Source organism: Cetorhinus maximus, unplaced genomic scaffold (assembly GCF_964194155.1).
Source record: "Cetorhinus maximus unplaced genomic scaffold, sCetMax3.hap1.1 HAP1_SCAFFOLD_431, whole genome shotgun sequence".
Classification (NCBI taxonomy): domain Eukaryota; kingdom Metazoa; phylum Chordata; class Chondrichthyes; order Lamniformes; family Cetorhinidae; genus Cetorhinus; species Cetorhinus maximus.
Genome location: NW_027596375.1, coordinates 73667 through 100370, shown reverse-complemented (window position 1 = coordinate 100370; position 26704 = coordinate 73667). Strand labels below are relative to the sequence as shown.

The 26704-nt window shown below is 43.5% G+C and overlaps 4 non-coding genes across 4 annotated transcripts; all 4 read right to left on the bottom strand.

Annotated features, from left to right (window-relative positions):
• Positions 1 to 3203: 3203 nt before the first annotated feature.
• On the bottom strand, positions 3204 to 3285 carry trnas-uga (transfer RNA serine (anticodon UGA)). The gene has a single exon. It is a non-coding gene; the product is annotated as a tRNA-Ser (tRNA).
• Positions 3286 to 5385: 2100 nt separating this feature from the next.
• Positions 5386 to 5467, bottom strand: trnas-uga (transfer RNA serine (anticodon UGA)). Its single transcript has one exon. It is a non-coding gene; the product is annotated as a tRNA-Ser (tRNA).
• Positions 5468 to 6782: 1315 nt separating this feature from the next.
• On the bottom strand, positions 6783 to 6855 carry trnak-cuu (transfer RNA lysine (anticodon CUU)). The gene has a single exon. It is a non-coding gene; the product is annotated as a tRNA-Lys (tRNA).
• Positions 6856 to 9789: 2934 nt separating this feature from the next.
• On the bottom strand, positions 9790 to 9871 carry trnas-aga (transfer RNA serine (anticodon AGA)). The gene has a single exon. It is a non-coding gene; the product is annotated as a tRNA-Ser (tRNA).
• Positions 9872 to 26704: the final 16833 nt, after the last annotated feature.

Genomic DNA, 26704 nt, shown 5'->3' with positions numbered 1-26704 from the left:
TGTATTTTTTTTTGAGTGGAAACTGTTCAGCTACTAAGTGCCTATATTACAAAGTGGAAGGTGATTGAAATTTTCACCAAGCAACATTTAAACAGACATTCACCGGGTCCTTATGGTCGAGTTTTTAAGGAAATGGACGCTGGAGAGAGATAATTTGTAAATACAAATAGCCCAAACTCATATCCCTCGGACATTAGGAACTGGATTTCTTCTCGAAGTTTTTCCACGTGTGACATTTGCAGCTCTGATGTGAAACTTCAACTCTTACTCCTCTGATTCGGGCGGAGCTGTTGTGCGTTTTGGTTTTCAATCAATAAGTAAATCAGGCCTGTTTTAACAGTTTGTACCAGATCAATAAATCTTCATTCTCTGACCAGGAAACGATCCTGGACCGCGGCAGCACAAGGGCCGAATCCTCACCTCTAAATCACGAGGACAGCTGTCTATAAGTCTTGTAACGTGCTTTATCTGAGCCACATTTGTCATTTCTTCAGACAATTTCACCAGAGTCAATTTTTTGCTACAGAATTTTGTGTTTAACTAGAACTCAAACGACATCTTCAGCGAATGGCACCCATTCTTTTTAAGGGGTGAGCTCAGTGGAGGATTGGCACCAATAAACTGTCGTTCAACTGATCTGATTCCAAATCCCGTGCCAGAAATAACAAGAAAACCCCCTGAAATTGCTCAGTGTCTTGACTTCAAAAGCGTTGGATAGAATGTAAGAAAGTACATTCCCCAATAGTGTGCAATAAAATGTCGGAATGATAGTGAAAGAAGCAACCGTGATGCTGGAAAAGATAAAATTATAGGCAGTTCCAGCAAAGAAAGAGGCCATTCGGCCTGGCGCGCTGCTTTCAAAGGGCAGTTGTGATTGATTAGCCAGGAGTGATATTTGTGTCAGTGTAAACAGTCGGCAGTGAAATCTCCCACATTACCGCGGCAGACATTCATCACAGAAAGCAACTGACACACATCAAGTTCTGGCGCTTTCATGTCACATCTTTTAACTCCCTGTCCTCCCTCTCAGACATCTCCAGCCGATCAAATATAATCCACGTGGAACGTTATCCTGTTCCCCTTTCCATTTATTATGGGGACTTACTGTACCAGGTGGTAGTGTTCCCATCCATCTGCTGCCATTGACCTTCTAAATGGTAGTGGTCGTGGGTTTGGAAAGTGCAGTCGAAGGAGCCTTGATGAGTTCCTACAGTGCATCTTCTAGATGGTACACACTACTGCTACTGTGCGTCGGTGGTGGAGGGAGTGAATGGCGAAGGTGATAGGTGAGGTGTCAACAAGTGGGCTACTTTGTGCTGGATGGTGTCGAGCTGGAGCCAACAGTGTGTTGCTGGAGCCGCGCTCACCCAAGCAAGTGGAGACGTCTGAATTGAGCCTTGTAGGTGCTGGGCGAGTTTGGGGATTCAATAGGTGAATTACTCTCCGCAGCATTCTCCGTGCCCGTCTTACCAAAGAAATAGTTGGTAGGACATGAATTTCTTAACAAGAGCACACAACAGAATATACCACTGACGAATATTTACGGTATTAGGCGATCTGTAGTTACAGTTTGAATAAGAGAGAATAAAAACAAACGGAAACATTCTGGTGAAGATAATTCGTTTATCCTTGTGGAATGATGCAGCATGATTTGTTTTCACACACACATACAGAACAGGCGATGTCTCAAATGTAATTCTGTGGCTGTAATGAAAATGATTATCAGGAGCTGCGCAGAACAAAGAGTCAATGGGAAACCTCTAGTTTTAGGCCAAAGTCAGAGGCCCATTTCGAGCTCGACGTCCACCTTATAGAGACATAGGCTAGTGCAGTAACAACAGAGACAGAGCCTGGTGTGGTAATTACTGAGACAGGACCTAGAGCAATTTAAGCAGAGACATTACTAGCGCAGTAATAATAGAAACAGCATCTAATGTTACTTAAACAAAGACGGGGACGAGTGCTATATTAACATAGACAAGGACTACTGCTGTAATATCGGAGACGGGTCTAGTGCAGTAGTTACTGATACAGGGCCTGGATCAATATCAAGAGAAATAGGGTAGTCATTACAGGCACAGGACATAGAATAATTGCTTCCTAGAGAGAGTCTAAGGCCGTAATAACCGAGACTGCCTCCAGTGTAAGAGAGACAGACATTATTTCGTGGAGTAAAAACAGAGACAGGGAGAGTGGAATAGAAGCAGAGACAGAGACAGAGACAAAGACAAAGTCTCTGCAAAGGCAGGATCCATTTTAATTAAAAAGGCAGAACAGCTCGAGTGTGATACAGGCTGATACAGAGTCTAATGTAACTTGTTCTGAAATATGGTCTAGCGGAATATAAGTGCAGATATGATTCAGTGTATTATAAGCAGGGCCGCGATCTAGTGGAATATAAGTGAGACAGTGCAGAGTGCAGTAATAATTGAGACAGGATCTTGTGCAATACGAACCAGTCTAGTGTAGTGATAAGACAGACCGGATCCAGTGTAAGAAAACTGATACAGGGTCTAGTGGAGCTTCACATAATTCAGGGCTCTTTATAATATAAATTGACGCAGTGTCTGGTGAATTAAATACCGGCAAAGGTACGAGATTAATAAAAACAGAGACATGGACAAGTACAGCAATAAGAGAGTAATGGTTTAGGGCAATAACAACAGGAACAGGGAAGTAAGATATGAATGGAAGCATGTATTGGTGCAGCATTAACAGACAGGGTCAAGTTTGATAGACACGTGGCAGGTTCTACTGGAGTAATAGCTGAGGCAGGGTCTTGTGAAATGCAACGAAAAACATGTTCTAGTTTTCTATAACCAGAGACAAGCTCTAGTGCAGTGCCATCTGGGGCATGGCTTATTGTAACTTTAGCCAAGACCTGCTTCAGTGCAGTCGTGACTGAGATAGTGCCAACGGTATGGTGCCCTAGTCCAGTATAGAAACAACTGAGAGATGACCTTCGCTAATATGATAAGAGACATGTCCTAGTGTAATAGAAATATAAACGGCGTCTAATTTAATCTGAACAGAGACAGTGCCAAGTGCACTAATAATTGAGACAGCGCCTGCTTGATGTGATGTGAACAATCACGGTTTCACTGCCACCTACTGGTCAAACTTTTCTACTGCAGGTGTTGTGAAAATGTCGAATCAATTTACTGTTTCTGATATCAATGGTTAAAATCAGAAATAATGGAAAACGTAGTCGGCAGGATTTGAACCTGCGCGGGGTAACCCCAATGGATTTCAAATCCATCGCCTTAACCACTCGGCCACGACTACAGACCTGGACAGTGAAATATATATATTTCATATATGAAATCATAGAATAGTTACAGCAGAGAAAGAGGGCCTTCTTCCTGCCCTGTCACTGCCACAACCCAACCTTTTCCCCATAACCCTGCAATTTATACTGTCCCTTCTCGTTCTCCCTCCCAAACTGGGAATGAAAGAGTGAGAATGAGAGAGGAAGAGAAGTGATGGGTTTTGTCGATCCCAGGGAAAAAGATTCCGGGGACAGTTCATTGTGACAGTTCACACAGCAACAAGAAAACAACATTCCCTGAGGAGGGCCAGCAGTGGGAGCGTGTTTAGTTCAAACACAGAAGACTTGTTCAGCCAATAACAGCATCGAGTGTCTTAGACATGAACATGAAGTGAGGTGAAACAGTGTAATAGCTTCTTTACCCAGAGAGTGGTGGGAATGTGGAACCCGTTGCCACAGGGAGTGGTTGAAATGAATAGTACAGATACATTTAAGAGGAAACTAGGCAAGTATTTAAGGGAGAAGGGAATAAATAGTTACAATTGTAGATTTAAATGAAGGGAAATTGGAGGAGGCTGAGGTGGATCATAAACCCCGGAGCGGACTGTTTGGACCAAATTCCCATTTCTGTTTCCTCCATCCTGTGAGAATAATACCAGATTCTGCCGCCTCTCCACATGATTGAAATAGCTTATCCCTGACACAGTTCATGTGAATACTGCCCGTAACCTCTCCAAAGACTTGACATCTTTCCCAAAGTGTGAACATAATATTTCAGCTGAGGTTCAATAAATGATTTACAAAGATTCAGCATCATCAGTTTTCTTTTGAACTCCAAGCCTCCATTAATGAAGCCAAGGAGCACATGAGCTATTTTTAAAGAAAGCAGAGAGATCAGCTTGCCCTGCTACCTTCGAAGATTTGTGTACACGTCACTCTATCCCTCTACTCAGTTCTCCACCAAACAACCTTTCACAGCCCGTGTGTGTTTTTTTCCTTCACCTCCTCGTTCCGAACACTGTCCATAAGCCTTGCAGAATGTTTCGTCCACTCCAATTTTGCCATTTCCTCGCTTCAGACCCGCTTCACCAGGGCTAAGTTTGTCCTACAAAATGGCGCGTTTACTTGGAACAGGAAGGGCTTGTTCAATGGCAATTGTTCAGCCAATGAGGACAGCCGTTTCTGGGAGCTGGAACACGAAATCGACAGTGAGGTGAAATAGTCTCACAAGCTGCTCCTGTGTAAATTTCAATTTCCAAAACCCACCAACCTCTTCACTGCGGGTCCTGTAAACCTTACAAGGGAGCACACGGCAGACATTCATCACTGAAAGTAACTGGCACACATCAAATAATAAACAATTTCATGTCGCATCTGTTTCTGCTTCTGTCCCTGCTTCGCCTTCAGCTCCCTCTGCCCATCCAGCTCCCAGGTCAATTAGCTGCTTGATGCAGACACAGTCAGTTCATGAACCCAAGCTTTCCCTGGAAAGCAGGGACAGAGAATGGAAGTCCCAAAGCTTCCGGAAGGGATGGGTTTGCAGATGACAGTGTAAAGATAAAACATGATCTATCTTCCTGGTTCTCTCACATATTGATTACATGAAAAGGACACAAGGGCAATCCACTGTCTGTTTAAATGTTGCTCAGTGAAAATTTCAATCATCCTCCGCTATGTAACATTCGGGCACTGAGTCAACAAGCAGTCTGCACTCAAAAATAAACACAGGAAGTGGCAATCATATCTTGCAACATTAAAACCTGTTCATTTCCCTGTACCATTTACCACGAAGGTACATAACAAAAGTGAACAAATTTTGCGCTGGGAAAAATGTGTTCATCCCTCGGTGAACTAAACCACACTGACACACTCAGAGGAGCACAAACAGACATATACACCGAGAGGGACAGAGGCCTAAAGAGAGACAAACACCCATGTCACCAACTTGGCTCAGTTTTCTTCCATTTCTGGCGATTTGGTGAATACTTTCAGATGAACGGAAATGAAAGAGCGCGCAAGTGAAGCGGAAAAAAAACACGGGAGTATTTGGAAGCTTCTGATTTCATTTCACCAGCAATTAGCTGTCGAGACAACGGATAGGACCAACAGGGAAGCAGCGCAGTCGGCAGGAGTCGAACCTGCGTGGGGAAACCACAATGGATTTCAAATCCATCGCCTTAACCACTCGGCCATGACTACTAAAGGAGCATGAATGTTTTTGAGCTAAAATTGCAGAATGGTTACAGTGGGAAAAGCTGGCACTTGGCCCCACCCACTTCCGGTCACCCTGCAATTTTTATCGTCTCTCCTCGTTCTTCCTACCAAAATAAAGCACCGCAGGCGTCAGCTGCCCCGAGCGCATCCCAATGGATTTTCGAACAAGACAAACTACTTGAAATTTCGATCGCAGTGGGATTTGAACCCACGCTTCATAAGACACTAAAACCCGCGTTTCATAAAACGCTACAACCGAATTTCAGGGCCTTGGGCCGCTCGGACACGCACCTACAGAGCAAACAGAAGCACCGTAACCATCGCCTTCAGTGGTATCAGCGCTGAATTAGACCATAACAAATAGGAGGAGGAATGGAACCATTTTCCCCCTGGAGCCCCTCATAGTATTACATAATGACAGCTAATGTTACACCACAGATAGAGGCCATTCGGCCGGGGTCATTGAAATATAGGATTTAGCAGCAGGAGGAGGCCATTCGGCCCTTTGCGACTGCTCCACCATTCAATAAGCTCATGGCTGATCAGGTTGTGGTCTCAACTCCACATTTTTGTTTGCCCCAAACCCCCATAACCCCTTCTCGATCAAAAAGCTGTCTAATTCTGCCTTGAATAAATTCAGTGACCCAGCCTCCACTGCTTTCTGGGGAAAATAATGCCACAGGCTAACGGCCCTCGACGGGAGAAAAAATCTTCTCATCTCCGTCTGAAAAGGGAGGCCTCTTACTCTTCTGGAAAATAACTGACCTGGTCCCACTCGCCCAACTTTTCCCCGAAGACCTGCATTTTCTGTCCAATTCTCTTTTGAAATCCTCGACTGTATCTGCCTCCCCCACACTCTCAGGCCGTGCATTCCAGATCCTAACCACTCGCTGATTAACAAAGAAACCCCTTTAAAACTGTACACTTTATGTGATGTTACCTCTCCTCATTCTTCCAACCAACAGGAAACACTTCACTCTCCCTTACAGTGAATTTCAGGTACGTTTTAAGAGTTTACGCGAGGAATTCCTGTGCATTTAGACAGTTCACACAGAGGCAAGAAATAAGGTTTTCCCTGACTGGGAATTGAACATGGGCTGCGAGCGATGAAAGTACCAAACCCTCCATACGGAACTCTCCGACTTCCAGTGAAGCCAATGGCAGTTTTTGCTCAGAAACCAGCGGCTGTGATATTAACAAAGTGGGATGGAAAGAGACTCAGTTTGAGCGGTGACACTGCCGGAGGAATGGGGAGCTGGGGATCACCCATGAAAACAGCAAAGCTTTAAAAAAGAGCCGGCGCCCAACGTGGGGCTCGAACCCACGACCCTGAGATTAAGAGTCTCATGCTCTACCGACTGAGCTAGCCGGGCACACACGGTGCTTGCTTCCTACGCAAAAATTCAGAGAGATCAATATTGTTTTCCACCTGGAGCCTCAGCTTGTTCTGAATTTCAAAGTGTCGAAGGTAATCGAGCGACAAAAGCCCCAAGGTTACAATACATTCCTCTCAATCATCAATAACATCATTCACATCTTCCTCTTCTTAGCTGCACCTCCTTCCAAACATTGCAAACTCCACTTGCATCGTTCATCCTGATATTTTTCTCTTTGACATTTTAATATGAAGCTGCACTACTAATGTGAGTTAAGTTTGTGATGATGAATGTGTGTTCGCCCCTCGGGGAACTGAACCACATTAACACACACAGAGCAACGCACACAGACACTTACACCGAGAGTGACGGAAGCCAAAGGAGAGACAAACACACAGAAAGCAAGGTTGTCACCAACTTGGACAATTATTGTTCCATTTCAGGGGCAAAATGTATTGAATGTTTGTAGATGAACAGAAGTAAGAAACACCGTGGGTGTGGGTGGTTTTTTTTCCATTTAACAGCCAATTTATTCTGCAGACAGTTTATGTCAATCAGGAATGAGAAGAAGGGGAGTTGGCAGGATTGGAACCATGTAGAAAAACGCCTTAAGCACTCGGCCAGAACAACTGTGTAAAGGCTGCATGTTGTTTGTTTAAAATAATAGAATGAATACAGGGAGTCCCAGTGAAAGAAGGTCTTCCAGTCCGTGCCATTGCCTCATCTTTTCCCAGTCACCCTGGGATTTACACTGTCTCTCCTCATTCTTCCAACTGAAATACAACACGGCACAGCTCAGCTGCTCCTTTAGCGCACGGAGAATTTTTGGGAAGCGCCTCAAATAACCAACCACCAGAAAGTTTGGCAGCGGTGAGAGTGAAGCTCAAGTCAGCAGCGAGATCGAAACCTGAACCAGCAGCTGAGCCCGCTCGGCCTCACTACCACATTCAGATTAGACACAAACATTGTCTTCACCAACATTGACACTGAATTAGAACATTAAAAAATTATCATCAGGAATTGGCCATTCGAGCATCTTCAGCTACTGAATAAGATCATGTGAAAACTTCAATCATCATCCACTTTGTAACATCCGTACGTCCAGTTACTGAACAGTCTCCACTCAAAGAAATATCCAGTTGCATCTTTTAAAACTGCTTTTTTTTCTCTCTGTACCATCTTAATATGAAGCTACAGGACTAACATGAATAAAAACGAGAGACTGAACCACATTGACACACACACAGAAATTCACAAATGTGCACGTTGTTAAGATTTGAAATTGTGAATATTTTTGCCATGTCCTTCAATAAGCAGAAAGTGGAGCTGTGATCAGCTTATAGCTCAGAAGATGTACAGCAAGTATGTATATAACAGGCTGATGCTCACAGTGCTTGTTGGGGCTCGGTGAGCTGCATCTGACGATTGAAACCATTTAAATGTCATTCAACGAATCCGGTTCCAAATTCTGTGCTAGAAATGATAAGGAAACTCGCTGAATTTGCTTATTGTCTTAAATTGAAAGCATCACATGGAAGACAAGAAAGTTCATCTTAACCGTGGTGTTAGGAAACATAACATGACAGAAAGTTACAACAAGGAAAGAGGCCATTCGGCCCTGTGTACTGCTTCCAAACAACAGTGTAATTGGTTGATCTGAATAATCAAAGATGTCAGTCATTTCGGAAGACTGGGCAAAAAGGAAAACGAGGCGGGGTCGCGCTGTTAATAAGGAGCGAGATCAGTACATCGGTGAGAGAGGGTCTTAGATTGAAGGGTCAAGATGTAGAATCAGTTTGGGTGGAGCTAAGAAACAGCAAACATTGGTGGAAGTTGTTTATAGGCCACCAAACTGTAGTGATAATGTTGGGCAAGGCATAAATCAGGAAATTAGACCTGCATATGACATGGGTAATAGAGGAATAATATACTGCCTCGCACCACCAGCTCTATATTCAGTGCTTTGTAACCTATCACAGCCCTTCTCTTTTATTTTCACCCCCTCATTCCGAATCAGGATTTATTCCCGAGTTTTGCCCTTGTGACTTTTCCAGCTCTGATGTGAAAATTCCACTCTCACTCCAACAATTCTGGCAGAGGTAAACGGTGTTATTTTCAACCAGCAAATCAATCACATTGATTTGATCAGCTCGCCCAGGAGGAATAAGCTTCAACTCCCTAACCAGGAATCGAACACAAGTTGTGCTGGTAAATTTGCGGCATTTTAACCACTAACACAGCATTTGGACACATATAGGTTGCTTATGGCATTTTTCCATTCCAGATATCTTACACCAGAAGCAAGTTTCTTTGGCCAAATGGCCTCTATCGGTTGAACACAAGTGACGTCTTCAGCCAATGAGAATGACCGTTGCTTTTAGCCGGAACGTGAAATCGATACTTTCCTCCTTTACAACAGTTCTTAAAGCCTCACCCTTTGACCCAACTTTTAGTCACCTGACCGAATATGAGGCTCGGTGTCACACTTGGTTATATAATGCTCCTGGGAAACGCCTTGTGACGTTTCATTAGGTAAAAAGAGCTTTAAAAATATAAGTTGTTGTTGTAGCCCATGGATAGAAAGAGATAAACTCCTCTTCCCTCTTTCATCCTGATATCTTTCGCTGTAATATTGAAATGTGAAGTTGCACAACTAATGTGAATACAGTTTGTGTTCGGGGAACTGAACCACATTGACCCACACAGAGAAAAACACCGAGAGTGACAGAGGCCGAAGGAGGGACAAATGCCAGAATGAAATCATGTCACCAAATTGGCTCAGTTTGTTTTTTCCATTTCCCACTGGAGATTTGCAGAAGGCTGACAAATGAATGGAAATGAGAGATCACGGATATGTTTGGAGCGCTTTTCCTCGATTCAAACGATAATTAATTCTGTCTGTGCCCGGTTAAAACCAGAAGTAATGAGAAACGTAGTCGGCAGGATTCGAACCTGCGCGGGGTAACCCCAATGGATTTCTAATCCATCGCCTTAACCACTCGGCCACGACTACAGCTGTTACACCTGCATCACTATTATTTGTATGAAATTATAAAAGTTACAGCAGAGAAAACGGTCTTTCTGCCGGTCCTGTCATTGCCATTACCTAACTTTTTCCCCAGAACCCTGCAATTTATACTGTATCTCCTCGTTCTCCCAACCAAACTGTGAATGAAAGAGTGAGAATGATCCAACCCGGCCAATTACCGCCCCATCAGTCTCCTCTCCATCATCAGTAAAGTAATGGAAGGGGTCATCAACAGTGCTACAGGCGGCACTGACTGAGCAACAACTTGCTCACTGATGCCCAGTTTGGGTTCCACAAGGGCCACTCAGCTCCTGAACTTATTACAGCCTTGGTTCAGACATAGGCAAAAGAGCTGAACTCCCGAAATGCGGTGTAAGTGACTGTCCTTGACATCAAGGCAGCATTTGATCGAGTGTGGCATCAAGGAGACCTAGCAAAACTGGAGTCAATGGGAATCAGAGGGATACTCCCGGCTTGTTGGAGTCAGACCGAGCACAAAGCGAGATGATGGTGGTTGTTGGATGTCAGCCATCTTAGCTCCAGTACATCACTGCAGGACTTCCTCAGGGTAGTATCCTCGACCCAACCATCTTCAACTGTTTGACCAGTGACCTTCCTTCCATCATAAGATCAGAAGTGGGGATATTCACTGATGATTTGCACAATGTTCAGCACCATACCCGTACGTGGGGCAGATGTTTCCATTAGTAGGAGAGACTAGGACCCGAGGGCACAGCCTCAGAGTAAAGGGAAGACCTTTTATAGTAGAGATGAGGAGAAACTTCTTTAGCCAAAGAGTGGTTAAACGATGGAAATCATTGCCACAGAAGGCTGTGGAGGCCAGGTCATTGAGTGTATTTAAGACAGAGATAGATAGGTTCTTGATTGGTAAGGGGATCAAAGGTTACGGGGAAAAGGCGGGAGAATGGGGTTGAGAAACCTATCAGCCATGATTGAATGGCGGAACAGACTCGATGGGCCCAATGGCCTAATTTCTGCTCCTATGTCTTATGGCCTTATGGTCTTATACCCGACTCTTCAGATACTGAAGCAGTTCATGTCCAAATGCAGCAAGGCTTGGATAATATCCAGGCTTGGGCTGACAATTAGCAAGAAACATTCACAGCACACAAGTGTCAGGTAATGGCCATCTCCAACAAGAGAGGATCAACCATTGCCCCTTGATGTTCAATGGCGTTACCATCACAAATCCCTCACTATCAGTGCCCTGGGGGTTAACATTGACCAGGAACTGAACTGGACTAGCCGTGCAAACACTGTGGCTACAAGAGCAGGTCAGAGGCTAGGAGTCGTGCAATGAGTAACTCACCTCCTGACTCCCCGAAGCCTGTCCACCATCTACAAGGCACAAGTTTGGAGTCTGATGTAATACTCCCGACTTGCCTGGAGGAGTGCAGCTCCCACAACACTGAAGAAAATGGACACCATCCAGGGCAAAGCAGTCTGCTGGACTAGCACCACATCCACATTCACTCTCTTCACCATCGACGCGCAGTGGCAGCAGTGTGTACCATCTACAAGATGCACTGCAGTAATTCACCAAGGCTCCTTAGTCAGCAGCATCCAAACCCACGACCATTGCCAGCTAGAAGGACAAAGGCAGAAGATAGATGGGAACACCAACACCTGGAAGTTCCCTTTCAAGTCACTCACCATCTTGACTTGGAAATTTATCGGCGTTCCTTCACTGTCACTGGTTCAAGATCCTGCGTGAAATGTATTTGGACCGTCTCAGCCCAGTTCCTAGTGGATGCTAGTTCACAACCCAGTTCCTAGTGGATGCTAGTTCACAACCCAGTTCCTAGTGGATGCTAGTTCACAACCCAGTTCCTAGTGGATGCTAGGTCACAACCCAGTTCCTAGTGGATGCTAGTTCACAGCCCAGTTCCTAGTGGATGCTAGTTCACAGCCCAGTTCCTAGTGGATGCTAGTTCACAACCCAGTTCCTAGTGGATGCTAGTTCACAACCCAGTTCCTAGTGGATGCTAGTTCACAACCCAGTTCCTAGTGGATGCTAGTTCACAACCCAGTTCCTAGTGGATGCTAGTTCACAGCCCAGTTCCTAGTGGATGCTAGTTCACAACTCAGTTCCTAGTGGATGCTAGTTCACAACCCAGTTCCTAGTGGATGCTAGTTCAGAACCCAGTTCCTAGTGGATGCTAGTTCAGAGCCCAGTTCCTAGTGGATGCTAGGTCACAACCCAGTTCCTAGTGGATGCTAGTTCACAGCCCAGTTCCTAGTGGATGCTAGTTCACAGCCCAGTTCCTCGTGGATGCTAGTTCACAACCCAGATCCTAGTGGATGCTAGTTCACAACCCAGTTCCTAGTGGATGCTAGTTCACAACCCAGTTCCTAGTGGATGCTAGTTCACAACCCAGTTCCTAGTGGATGCTAGTTCACTACACAAAGGTTGCCCCATAATCAGAACTAAAATGACAATCTTATCATGGAAGGACAAGAGAATGCTGCTCTGTTAAGTGGAACAAATAAACTTTTGTTCAGTTGGGCTACTGTTCCAAAATGAGGATAAGATGCATTGTAGGGTGGAGTAAGATAAGTTTTATTTTACATTTAATTTGTTCTGGCCTTCCTAACAGCACTGTGGGTGTACCTACACCACATGGACTGCAGCTGTTCAAGAAGGCAGACAATCTTCCCAAGGGCAAATAGGGATGGGCATTAAATGCTGGCCCAGACAGCGAAGCCCACATCCCATGAATGATTTTTAAAAAACATTCAGGTTAGCCTGCAAATTATATTGCCTTGTTCTCCTAACCAAATTAAAGCGCTGCAAACGTCAGTGTCTGGAGCAAGTCTGACGTATTTGCTCAGGTGAGGAACCAGCTGAAGCTTCCAATATTGGTTTCCTTAACACCGAGTTTCCAAATGGGAATTGGACAATGGCTTGAAAGTGAAATAAAAATAGGGTTAAGGAGAAAGAGAAGGAAACTGTCATTAATTATAAAGCTCTTTGTACAAAACTGATATAGACAAGATGTGTGGAAGGTCCTCTTACTGAGCTGTGCCATTTGATGATGACATTGTTGATCAGTCTGTCTCCAGCATTCCTAATGTGAACAGCCGAATTCCATTTCTTCAAAACAAAGACCCAAAGTGGTGCTGCATGACGTCACCGTTTAACATTCCAGACAGCTCCATTGGGACCTTCACAGCGTAGGGTTTATAGAGGCGAGTGGGGGTCATATTCGCTTCACGTATGATGGAGCTGCGGTTTGAAACCTGGCAAGAACATTATCCAGGCTTGTTTATTTTAGTGTGAGCGAAATTTAGATAATTAACGTTTGTTGTAAATATGAACACAAGGGTTGGAATCCTGCTGACTAAAGTTTTCACCATTTTTGAATTTAACCAGTTTAATTATCAGTTAAATAGAAGGAAACCCATCCAAATACTCCTGTATTTTCTGATTCCCATTCATTTGTCAGCATTCAGGAAATTTGCTTTCGGAAATGGAACAAACATTGAGCCAAGTTGGTGACATCCTTGCTTTCTGGGAGTGTTTCTCCTTAGGCCTCTGTCACTCTCGGTGTATATCTCAGTGTCTGTGATTGTCAATGTGGTTCAGTTCCCTGAGGTGGTGAAAACGATTTTAACGTTGCAAACTTGACTCACATTAGTTGTGCGAATTCATGTTAAAATGTAGCAGAGACAATCATCAGCGTGAAAGATAAAACTGGAGAGTGACCTTTTCTATATATATCCAAAAACAACAACAACTTAAATTATAAAGCGCATTTAACCTAATGAAACCTTCACAAGGCGTTCCCCAGGAGCATTATATAACAAAGTGTGACACCGAGCCTCATATTCGGTCAGATGACTAAAATCTAGGTCAAAGTGGGAGGCTTTAAGAACTGTCTTAAAGGAGGAAAGTATCTATTTCATGTTCCAGCTAACAGCAATGGTTCTTCTCATTGGTGAAGATGTCACTTGTGTTCATCTGACACAGGCCATTTGGTCAGAGAAAGTTGTCTCTGGTGAAAGAGATCGGGAATGAAAAAAAAGTCAAAAGTAGCCTCCATAATCCACCTGTCCAGCTTTATTGGTAGTTACTCTGATGTCCAGTGACTGGGAATCGGCGCTTTCATTTGACCAACAGCGAAAAGGGTGGAGGGTTTTAGAAATTTAAAGTTGCACATGAGCAGCTTGTGGGACGATTTCACTTTACTGTCAATTTCATGTTCCAGCTCACAGCAACCGTTATTTTCCTTGGCTGAAGAAGTCCTTTGTGTTGAACCTAAACAGGCAGTTTTGTGGTGAAAGAGATCTGAACTGAAACACGATAGCTAAAAGCAGCGTAGATAAGCCGAATCGAAAAATGTTGGTGCACCTTCCCTGGTTATCTAGTGGTTAGGATTCAGCGCTCAAACCGCCGCGGCTCGGGTTCGATTCCCAGTCAGGGGTTGTCGATTTATTGAGTTTGTTCGAACGAGTGTTGATTATTCATTAATTGGGAAAGTTTAAAAGCTCCACCAGAATCAGATGAGTGAGAGTTTAAGTTTCGCCTCAGAGCTGGAAATCATCTCACTTGGTTCAAGTGGAGTGAGGGTATTAAACTGATCATAGGAATGTTGGTGTGAGGCAAAATATGGATGGGAAACGTGCAAATTTTGCTGCCTACAGTTTGCACTGGCACAAATATCATTCCTGATGTATCAACCAATCACTACTGCTCTTTGAAAGCAGCACGCCCGGCCGAATGGCCACTTTCTGTGCTGTGACTTTCTATAATTTTATTTTTGCCAATAGCACGAGTCATTCTGCCATTTTGTCACCCACTCGAGTGAGATGTACTTTCTTACCTTGTATTCGGCTCTTTTGAAACCAAAACACGGAGCAAATTCAGTGAGTTTTCTTGTCATTTCCAGCACGAGATTTGTCGAGAGACTAATTGAACGATACATTAATGGTGCCAATCCTTCACTAGAGCTCACTGCGTCCAAAGAGCACTGTTATCATCAGCCTGTTATGTACCTTCTTGAGTACATCTGCTGAACAATATCAGCTTATCACAGCTCTGCTTTCTTCACATTGAAACCCAGTGTGAAAATCAATTAAAAAGCTGAACAACTGGGAGGAGAGTGACTGTGGGTAATCGGGACTGTGCACATTCCTGTATCTGGGAGAACCAGGAAGATGAGATCCAGGTGTCTCTTTACTCACGATTTTTACCCATTCCCACGAACTGACTGTGTCTGCATCAAGCAGCTAATTTACCTGGGAGCTGGACAGATAGAGGGAGCTGGAGGCGAGGCAGGGACAGAAGCAGAAAGAGATGCAACATGAAAGTACTTTGAATTTGATGTGTGTCAGTTGTTTTCAGAGATGAATTTCTGCCTTGTAAGTTTCACAGGAGCCGCAGTGATTAGTTGGTGTTTTTTGAAGCAGGAAAATGTAAAAGTAAAAAGATAAAAACAAATTACTGCGAATGATGGAAACCTGAAACAAAAACAGAAAATGCTGGAAAAACGACAGCAGCTGGAGGGAGAAACAGGTTCAATGTTTCCAGTCTGTACGACAATGAGTCAGAATTTGAAATAGCAACTAGCTTGGGGTTGGAACGCACGAACCTGAATCACATGTTCTACCGGCTGAGCTAGCCGGGAATGTGCACAACTACTGCATATCCCAACATACATGGATGGTTTTCTTGCTTTCCAACTAATACCTCAGCTTGGTCGGAATTTTAAAGTGTGAAACGTAATCGGCCCACGAATGCCCCAAGTTTGCAATTCATTCCTCTCAATCATCAATAACATCATTCACATCTTCCACTTCTTAGCTGCACCTCCTTCCAAATACTGTGACCGATTTTCCTCAGGATTTTCTTCTGCATTTAACACTTACCTGCTTTGTGTCCTCATTTTGAAATTAGATTCGCTTCAATATCCAACACAAATTGAATTGCAAACCTGATGGACAAACAATGGAAAACAAGTCACTCGGTAACACAAATCCCATGGTGCTCATTTTCAGATTCACAACAGTCAGCTTTTCAATAAAGTAAAGGAATTTTACAGGGAAGAGATTAGAAAGTTGGTGTGACTTTTATTTGTGACTCACTCACTCGGGTTTTCTGTAAAAGCTGTCGGAGGTTTAGTGACCGGGATATAATCTACCTGCGTTTTCCTGAGCCTGTGCTCGGTGTATTGGGAGGTTTGGCCCGGGTTGGAGTATCTTGTGTCCCAGGGATGGGCAGTAACCCGCTGATTGAAGCTGCAGTCGCTGCTTTCTGCTGGCAGCGGGTGATTGGAGAGTGCGGGGCCGGAATATTGCTGCTTTTCTGCTTTTCCCTGTCTCACTCACTGTCGAAATGAGGAAGAAGGAAGAATTGATGGAGTTGTTTGAATCCAATAACTTCATAGTTGTCCAGTGCGTTGGATATCGGTACTTGGTAGGCCTAATTGTTTTCCCATTACATTTGAAATGAATATTCGAAAAAAAGCCGCTTGCCTGGGAGCTCACTGGATAACAGTGGAGCCGGTAACATATCAGGAGACTTGACATTCAGTTCAACGACCCAATGGCAACCAGGAACTGTGTGACAATGAAGGCTGATGGGGAGAAAACAGTGACAGCTTCGTCCCTGGGTGGCCTTGAATCACCAACCTTTCAGTTAACAGCCGAACACGCTAACCGATTGCGCCACAGAGACCGAAAAAAACTTCAGCTGGGTGTCATCGAGTTAATGCTTCAGATTGCGGCGAACGGAATGACAATTGTTCTCTATCAGTTTTACTCTTCCAAAATAAAGGTTTGGACATTCATTGTGGACACATGGAAACAGTCTGACCCCACCTACTGCAGACACATCCATGTCACCGGGAACCAGCTCTCCTACAACCGGTGCCGTCTCCCTTCGAGCCTTTTGCTGTCTTGTCTGTTACCAAGTATTCTGATTGTCCTGAAGCCGATGTTTGGTTTGAATTCCTGATGTGCAGTAACGAGAATCCTTTCAATGCCTCAGATCAGTTAACTTTATTGATAACATCAGAGTCAATGTTCCAGCGTCTTAAAGAAGGGAAAGGTGCCTTGACTGTCTCTGGTCAGTCAAACAGTTCACCCTTCATTCTCCTCGGATTCCGGTTCCCAAAGTCTTTCTGAAGATACACAAAGCTGGAGACTGATTTTTCTGTTTTGGTTCCTTCTCCATTTTCCCACCTGCCAACTGACAATATTTTCCAAAATCTCGTTTCAGTCCTCTGCCTTTCATCATGTTCAGGGATGAGGAAATTCAGTTTGGTGGAGGGGTTACAGAGACCGGGATTGTTCCATTTAAAATAAAGAAGGTTAAACGGACATTTCACGGAGCTGTTCAAAATGATGGGAGTGAGGGCAGTGGGGACGGGCGGTTTCCACTGACGGGGGTCAGTAACCAGAGGACTGGGATTTAAGATAATTAAAGAAACACAGACTTGCATTTATATAGCGATTTTCCGGACCAGTGGATGTTTCAAACCACTTTCCAGCCAATTGAGTACTTTTTTGAAATAAGAACAAAAAATGTTGGAAAAACTCAGCAGGTTTCTCTCTCCACAGATGCTGTCAGACTTGCTGAGTTTTTCCTGTATTTTCTGTTTTCCTTTCCAGGTTTCCGCAGTTTTGCTTTTATCGAAGTGCAGTCATTGTTGTCATGCAGGGAACACGGCAGCCAATCACCACTCAGGAAACATTGAAAACCAGACACGTCACAATGAGCAGACCATGTGCGGTTGGTTGAGGGATAAACACTGACCAGGTCACGTGGCTGCAACGTGAACCCACAGATTTTGATAATGGCTCTGCCTAGTTTTGAACCAGAGAACGTTTCACGTGTTAGGCAATCATGATAATCACTGCACCACAGAAACAGGAAACAGCGCAAAGACCCAATGGGCTTTACTAAAATGTTAAGCGGTGACGTCATGCAGCAGCACTTTGGGTCTTTGTTTTGAAGAAATGGAATTTGGCTGTTCTCATTAGGAATGCCGGAGACAGACTGATCAACAATGTCACCATCAAATGGCACAGCGCAGTAAGAGGTCTTTCGGACAATCATGTCTCTGTCAGTTTTGTACAAAGAAATTTCTAGTTAATCTCAATTTCTTTGTGGCTTTCCATAACCCTGTTCTTTTTCTCCCTTTCTAGTCATTGTCCAATTCCCTTTGAAAACTCTGAGTTAAGAAAAACATTATTGAAAGAGGTGCAGGGCCTTCTGCCTTGTCCAGGCACAGTGTGTGAAAATTAACAAAGTTTCCCTGACCCAATGACATGAAGAGATGGATGCTGAAACATTTTATAGTTTTCAAATTTTTTGAAATAGTTGATGTCAAATCGAATTATCAAAAAATATTTACCCTGACCAATCATCTCCTCATTTTTGTGAATCGATATATACAATCTCATTACCTATTACCAACATTTCATTGAGTAAACAGCAGAGTCACACAGGAAAAAAGAAACATCATTTGAAACCTCGACATAATGAAACATTGAAAAAAGAAGTTAGCAGTGGAGATGATTTCTGCATGTTACAAAGTGCAGAATGGTCTGATTAACTGACGGAGCTGGTTCGAGTTTCCCAATGACCTTCCCCTGCTCCTTTGCTTCTGTTCTTTTCGTTGACAATACCAGTGAAGGAAATTATGAATGACCCATTTTTACGTGATATTGCGGCTGAGCAGCCTAAGTCGCTGGTTTAAAGCTCTAGCCTCTACGGAAATGTAGTTTCGAATCCCATAGTCGCCAAACGTCCAAGTTATCTTCCTTTTAGGATCTGCAGCTGCCCCATTTGAACCAACAGAGACAAACTCATATTCAATCCAGTGCGGTGTGCGGTGTTTTACTTTGATAGGAGGAACGAGGAGAGACGATATCAATATGTGTTGCTGTAGGAAAAAGGCGGGGTGTGGAATTGCAGTCGGTGCGTTGCTCTCCCAGAGAGTCGACATGTTAACAATATGCTGAATGATCATCTCCTGTAGCCGTCTATGATTTTATACAAACTGCATTCACGCAAATCTGGGGATTGGATTCGTGACTAAGTTGTTAAGGCGACGGGTTTTGAATCTATTGGGGTCACCAGAGGTGGGCTGGAATCATGACAACTACTCTTCTTATCATTCCTGAATTTTAGAGTGTGCCTGCACAATTAAATGTCGATTAAGTTGCACAAAAAACATCCAAAACCCCCCAGCGTTCTCTAATTTCCATTCGTCTGCAAGCGTTCACAAAAGTTACAGCTAGAAATGGAACAAAAACAGAGCCAGGTTGGTGTCATGCTTGCTTTCTGGATGTTTACCTTTCCTTAGAGACAAGCCCTTGCCCTCTGTCAATCTCGGTGTATATTCCTGTGTGTGTGTCAATGCGGTTCAGTTCCCCATTTCACCATCCAAACATTATTCACGTTAGTTGTGTGGCTTCATATTAAGATGGTACAGAGAATAAAAAGGGCAGCTTTAAAATATACAAGAGGAGTTTTTTTTCTTTTGAATGGAGACTTTTCAGCTGCTAAGGGTCGGTTTGGTACAAAGTGGAGGATGATCGAAATTGTCACTAAGCAACATTTAAACAGACAGACACCGAGCCCTTGTGGTTGAGTGGCTAAGGCAATGGACACATCGAGAGAATGAATTTTAAATACAAGTAGCCCAAACTGAAATCACTCGGACTTTAGCAACTTTTTCTACTGCTGTCGGGTGTCGGAAGGAACAGGAAAATCAAAGTTGATTCACAAATGTTCCAGGAACGGATAGGTTATAATCACCAGGAAAGGCTGAACAGCCTGAAGCTCTTTTCTCTAGAAAAGAGAAGGCTGAGAGATGACCTGATAGAAATGGGATGCTTTGTCCCTGTTTCATCAGAGATTCGAGTTGAAATTTATTCACTCAGCTGCAGATTTACATCTGCTGAATCTGCATCAAACAAACCATGAAATGTTTAGGGAGATTGAAAGAAAGATTCTACATTGAGATGGATTTCTTAAGATCGAATTTTCTCATCTACTGAATCAACATTTTTATCAAACTCTCTCTGCTTTTAGATTACAACAGTGACTACATTTCAAAAAGATTTAATTGGCTCTAAAGGGCCTCCCGTTGTCCTGGGTTGGTGAAAGGCTCTGTTTAAATGTAAGTCTTTATTTCTCTCTTTCTGTCTGTCAATCTAAGTTAAGGATCACGAGGAATGGTGAAGTGTATCTGTTCCTTTCAGTGTCTACCACTCTCTCTCCCTCTGTCTGCCGCTTTTTGTCCCTGTATATCTGCCTCGCTCTCTTTCACTCTCTCAGTCTCTCTGCCTGTGTCTCTATCTCTGTTCACTCTTGTGCTCTTTGTTCCCTCCATTCACTCGCTGTCTGTGTGCAACCAAGGTTCACTGGGTTGATTCCTGAGTGACAGTGAACATGCTGAGAGGCTGTTTTCCCCTGGCTGGAGCGTCTAGGACTGGGCTCACATTCTCTGGATAATGTGTTACCCATTTAGGACTGAGGTGAGGAGACATTTCTTCACTCAAAGAGTGAATCTTTGGAATTCTGTAGCCTGAAGCTCTGTGGATCCTCAGTCGATGAGTATATTGAAGGCTGAGATTGATAAACGTTTGGTCTTTAAGTGAATGAAGGGCTATCGGGATTGGATGCGAAATTGGTGCTGAGCTTGGGGATCTGACATGATCTTATTAAGTGGTAGCGGAGGCTCGAGGGGGATTATGGTTAATTACTGTTCCTTTTTCGATGTTTTTAATGTTCTGTTTCAGTGGAAACACCATCAAGGCGACGGGAAACAGCAGGTTGTGAGAGGTAGCCTGGCCGAATGGCCTCAGTCGCTGGATTCAGGTTCCATTATTTGTGGATCCGCTGCCAAAGCTATAGGTGGTTCACCTGTTGGTCACTTTGAATGCTCTCCTTTGACGACAAAGTGCCAGCTCAAAGTGAATGCGAGCGTGTATTGGGTTTAATTTTAACTGGGAGAAGGAGGAGAGGCAATACAAATATTAATTGCTTTTGTGAGAATGCACGGCAGTGGAAGTAGTTGAGTTGTTCTTCCAGACAGCCAGCACGGAGAAGATGGGCCGAAATCCCGCCTCTCTGCTGTAGTCATCTTATATACCAACAACATTAACCTGTTCATAGGGCCAGTTGCCGTGGCCGAGTGGTTAAGGCGATGGAGTCCAAATCCATTGGGGTTTCCCGCTGCTCATTATTCCTGGTTTTAACTCTGTGTCTACAGAGTTAATTCTCGTTTAGATTCAATCAAATCCATCAAAGTACCAAAGCATCCAAGGAGGTTTTCCTATTTCCGTTCATTCACGAAAACATTCACGAAACTTGTAGTCATAGAGGAACAAAAACGGAGCCAGGTTGGTGACATGCTTGCTTTCTGGGTGTTTGTCTCTCCTTAGAGACAAACCCTTGCCCTCTGTCACTCTCGGTGTATATGTCTGTGTGTGTTCCTCCGTGTGTGTCAATGTGACTCAGTTCCCCGAGGTGGTGAACACGTTTTTACCATCACAAACTTTATTCACGTTAGTTGTGCAGCTTCATATCAAAATGTTACAGTGAAAAATATCAGGATGGAAGATGCAGGAGGAGTTTGCAATGTTTGGAAAGAGGTGCAGCTAAGAAGTAGAAGATTCGGCGAGGAGTTTTCTGCTCATTTAACACGAGATTTGGGAGATATTTGTGTCGATGTAAACAGTAAAATCTTCCCTATTACCGCTATATTTTCCCTTGCACCATCCTCTCTATTGTCAGCGCTTTGCAGCCGATCACATCCCTTCTCTCATTCATTATCTTCACCTCTGTGTTTGTTCCTTTCCGGTTGTGACCTGATGACATTTCCAACTCTGATGCAAAACCCGAGCTCCCACGCCACTGATTCCGGCAAAGGAGTTCTGCATTTCTTTCAGAAAATTATTCAAACCCATTTCCATCGTTTGCACGAGGTCAACAAATTATCATTCCCTGTTTGGGAATCGAACGCGGGCTGAAGCAGTGAAAGCGCCGAATCCTGACCACTAGACCTCCAGGGAAGCTACACCGAATTTTTACAACCTGGCTTATCTATGTTACCTGTGACTTTTGTTTTTATTTCCGATCCCTTTCACCAGAGACACGTTTCAAACGAACATAAGAACATGAGATAAAGGAGCAGGAGTTGACCATTCGGTCCCTCAAGCCTGCCCCGCCATTCAATAAGATCATGAATGATCTGCCCAGGCCTCAACTCCTCTTTTGTGCCAGTTCCTCATAGCCCCCAACTCCCCGATATTTCAAAAATCTATCTACCTCCCCTTTTAATACTTTCAGTGATCAAGCCTCTACAACTCTCTGGGGGAGAGAATTCCAGACATTTACTACCCTCTGAGAGAAGAAATTCCTTCGCATCTCAGTTTTAAATGAGTGTCCCCTTATTCTGTAACTATGTTCCCTAGTTCGAGATTCCCCGCTAGTGGAAACGCCTTCTCTACATGAACCTGTCAAGCCTCTTAAAAATCTTGTAGGTTTCAATAAGATCACCCCTCATTCTTCTAAACTCTAATGAATAAAGGCTTAACCTGTTTCGCTGTTCTTCAACCCAAAAATGAGCCTGCTGAATCTATTTTAAACTGCCTCCAATGCCAGTATATCCTTTCTTAAATACCGGGGCCAAAATTGTACACAGTACTCCAGATGCGGCCTCACCAACACCCTGCACAGTTGTAACAAGACTTCCCTATTTTTAAACTCCATCCACTAGCAATACAGGCCAAAATTCCATTTACCTTCTTAATGACTTGCTGCACCTGCATGCTAACCTATTGTGTTTAATGCACAAGAACACCCAGATCCCTCTGTGCTGCATTTTTTTGGAGTCTCTCTCCATTTAAATAATAGTCTGCCTTTTGATTCTTCCGTCCAAAGCGCATGACCTCACACTTTCCTACATTAAACTCCATCTGCCAAGTTTTTTGCCCACTCACTTAACCTATCTATATCCCCGTGCAGATTCCTTATGTCCTCATCACAAAATGCACTCCCACCTATTTTTGTATCGTCAGAAAATTTGGATACATTACACTCTGCCCCTCCTCCAAGTTATTAATATAGATAGGAAATAATTGAGGCCCTAGGATTGATCCTTGTGGCACTCCACTTGTTACGTCTCTCCAACCTGAAAAATCCCAACTCTCTGTCTTCTGTGTGTTAAAATGGGCCCTTTACATTGCAGGGTCTGTGTAGGGTAATAGGGATCACGGTCTCTCACACACGGAAAGTTTCCCCGCTACATTGCAGGGTTTGTGTAGGGTAATAGTGATCACGGTTAATCACACACGGAAAGTTTCCCCGCTACATTGCAGGGTTTGTGTAGGGTAGTAGGAATCATGGTCTCTCAAACACTGAAAGTTTCCCCGCTTGAAGCATTAACAATATTAAATGTAGGGAAAGGTTGCATCATTCCCGTTTGTTGTTAAATAGTAACTGGATGCATCATCTCAAAACAAAGTGACATTTATACTTCACCAGGTTTTGAATGATCTGAAAAATGCATCGCTCGGAAATTAGAGGGAAAGATGGGGGCGGATTTGCTTCAAGGTTGTTCGCACATGTGTGAGGTGTTGAATGAGCTGCTGATGTGCTCTGTCTCCTGATGATTCTAATGTTAGATCACTTTCTCTGCCGCATGGCTAAGGTTTTCCGCCGAATTGTAATTCCACAAAACAAGGTCCTGCAGTGCAATAAGACAGCACAGTTTGATATTCTGCAAGGAGCTGCATGTTGCCTTCGTAGCCTAGTAGTTATCACATTTCCTTTACACGCGGAAGATTCTCTGGTTGGAAACTCACATTAGAACTGGCAACACTTGTGGAAAACTTTCCTGCCGCCATTGACAACCCGGATCCGTATGACAATGAGTGTTGATGGGGAAAAAAAAACATCGGAAGTTTCGTCCCCGAGTGGTTTTGAACCACCAAACTTTCAGTTGGAAGAACACGCTAATCAATTTTGCTGCAGGAACTGATACAACTTCCTGTCTTCCTTGTACAAGCACAGCCAAATCTCTTTGTAAATCACTGCACACGTTCTCACCTTTTCAAACATGTCCTGCTTTGTTGCTTTTTAAAAATTACTTTTACGACCAAGTGAGTTACTTCAGTCTTTGCTACATTTTTCTCCGTCTGCCGTCTTGTTAGCCAAGCACCTCTTATATATTATAAAAACAGAAAATGCTGGGAAAACTCAGCTGGTCTGACAGCATCTGTGGAGAGGGAAACAGTGTTAACTTTTCGATTCCATGTGACCCCTCTTCAGAGCTGAAGAGAAGTAAAAAGTGATGGGGTTTATACTGTTCAAGTGGGGCAGGGTGGGGAGGGGGAGGGGAGGGTAGAGCAGGTGAAGCTGGGTAGAAGGTCAGCGAGAGGTGGGAGCGAAGGAGAGACTGACAAACGTATCATGGACACAAGAAAAAGGGAGTGTTAATGGCAGTGGTGAGGGCTGAAGAAGGTGCTGATAGTTGCATAAAAGAACGAAAGCAGAATGTGTGAATAGCAGAACAAGGGTCAGCACTCTGTGAAAGAACAACATGGAACAAGTAACAGATGGTGCTTTTGGAGTTGGGGTTGGATGGAGTGAGAGGGAAGTAGTTGGGAAAAAAGGATTAAAAAGGGGATAAAAAGGGGTATGAAATAACGAATAAATGAATAAAAAATAAGTAAATAAAATACATTTTTATAAAGGGATTTTAAAAAGTGTGAAAATGGAGGAGAGAGTTCATGGTCTGAAGTTGTTCAACTCAATGTTAAGTCCAGAAGGCTGCAAAGTGTCTAAGCGGAAGATGAGGTGCTGTTCCTCCAGTTTGTGTTGAGCTTCACTGGAACATTGCAGCAGGCCAAGGACAGACATGTGGGCATGAGAGCAGGATGGGGTGTTGAAATGGTAACCGACAGGAAGGCCTGGGTCATGCTTGTGGACAGACTGAAGGTGTTCTGCAAAGTGGTCACCCAGTCTCCGTTTGGTCTCCTCAATGTAATAGTTGCAGATGTACAACTTGCTATTTCCAAAACCCACCAACTTAATCAATGCGGCTCCTCTGAAACTTTCAATGCAAATATTGATCCTTTATAAGGTGCCATTCCCAGAACTATACACAGTCCTCCAGTTGTGACCTAACCAGGGCTTTGTATAGCTGTAGCAAACCTTTCCCTCTTTTCTATAAGAGCCTCTGAAACAGGTTGTACAGCAAGAGGAATAGGAATATATATGTCGACTAAGAAAATGAGGAGATGCTTGATCGGAATAAATTTTGTTAAAAAAATTAAATCCAAATCAACAGTTTAAGTACTTTTTTGGTTCAAAAACTATGTAATAATCCTAAATGCAATTCTTGGTGTCATTGGGTGAAGGAAACTTTGGTAACGCTTCAGAATTTAGCAGACTGGGCACTGTAGAAGCTCCTTCTCATCTTTCAATATCATTTTTATTAAATCAGTATTTTCCAAGTGAAATTGGAGAATGAGTTGAGAGGGGGAAATCGGGATTATGCAGAGATGGAAGGAAAATCGGATGAATGAGGAGGCTCTTTGTAAAAAGCTTAGGCATGGAAAGGATGAGTGGGAGGATCTCTTACTGCGCTCTGCCATTTGATGATGACATTGTTGATCAGTCTGTCTCCAGCATTCCTAATGAGAACAGCCGAATTCCATTTCTTCAAAACAAAGACCCAAAGTGCTGCTGCATGACGTCACCGTTTAACATTCCAGCCAGGTGCCTGCACAGTTCAGAGGAGAAAAGTAACATCCGAGGTTTATCTGTAACTCAGAAAATTGAAGCGAGGGAAACTCAAGAAAATTACAATCGCCAGGGAAGTGATACCGAGTAAATTGTTGGAGGTGCGGGCTCACAAACCCTCGGGTCCTGATGGGCTTTATCGTAGCATCTTAAAAGAAGTGCCAAGTAAGATATTTGATGTATTCGTTTTAATTTTCCAAATTCAATATATTTGGGCAAGATTCCATGAGATTGGAAAACAACAAATGTAATACGTTGGCTCAAAAAGTGAGAGAGACAGGAAACAGGAAACTGCAGGGCCGTCAGTTTAACATCTGTCAGAAGGAAAAGGTTCGATGCTATTTTTAGTGACGTTATGGCAGGACACATTAAAAAATTCAAGGTAATCAGGCAGAGTCAACATGGTTTTGTTAAAGGAAAATCGTCTTTGACCAATTTGTTAGAGTTCTTTGAACTAGCATATATTATGGATAATGGAGAACTGGTGGATGTGCTGTACTTAGGTTTCCAGAAGGCATTTGATAAAGTGACACATCAAGTGTTTTTTGCGGAAAGTAAAAGTTCATAGTGGAGGGGGTAATAGATTGGAATGGATAGAAGATTGGCTAGCTAACAGGAAGCAGAGATTAAGAAAAATGGCTCACTGTCTTGTTCGCAGGATCAGTGGTATGTCAAAGGGATCGGTGCTGGGGCCTCGGCTTTTTACAATGTGTATAAATGAGTTGGATGAATGGCCCAAGGAATGGTTGGTAAATATGCTGACGACAGAAAGATAGTTGGAAAAGTAATTGGTGGAGTTGACATAAGGACCTGAAAAGGGACATAGATAGATTAAATGAATGGATAAAGATCTGGTAAATGGAATATAATGTGGGCAAATGTGAAATTGTCCATTTTGGCAGGAAGAATGAAAAAGCATATTATCTAAATGGTGAAAGATTGCCGGGCTCTGAGATGTAATGGTTAGCATGCAAACATAGCAAGTAATTAGGAAAGCTAATAAAATTATATTGTCGCTGGACTAATAGTCAAGG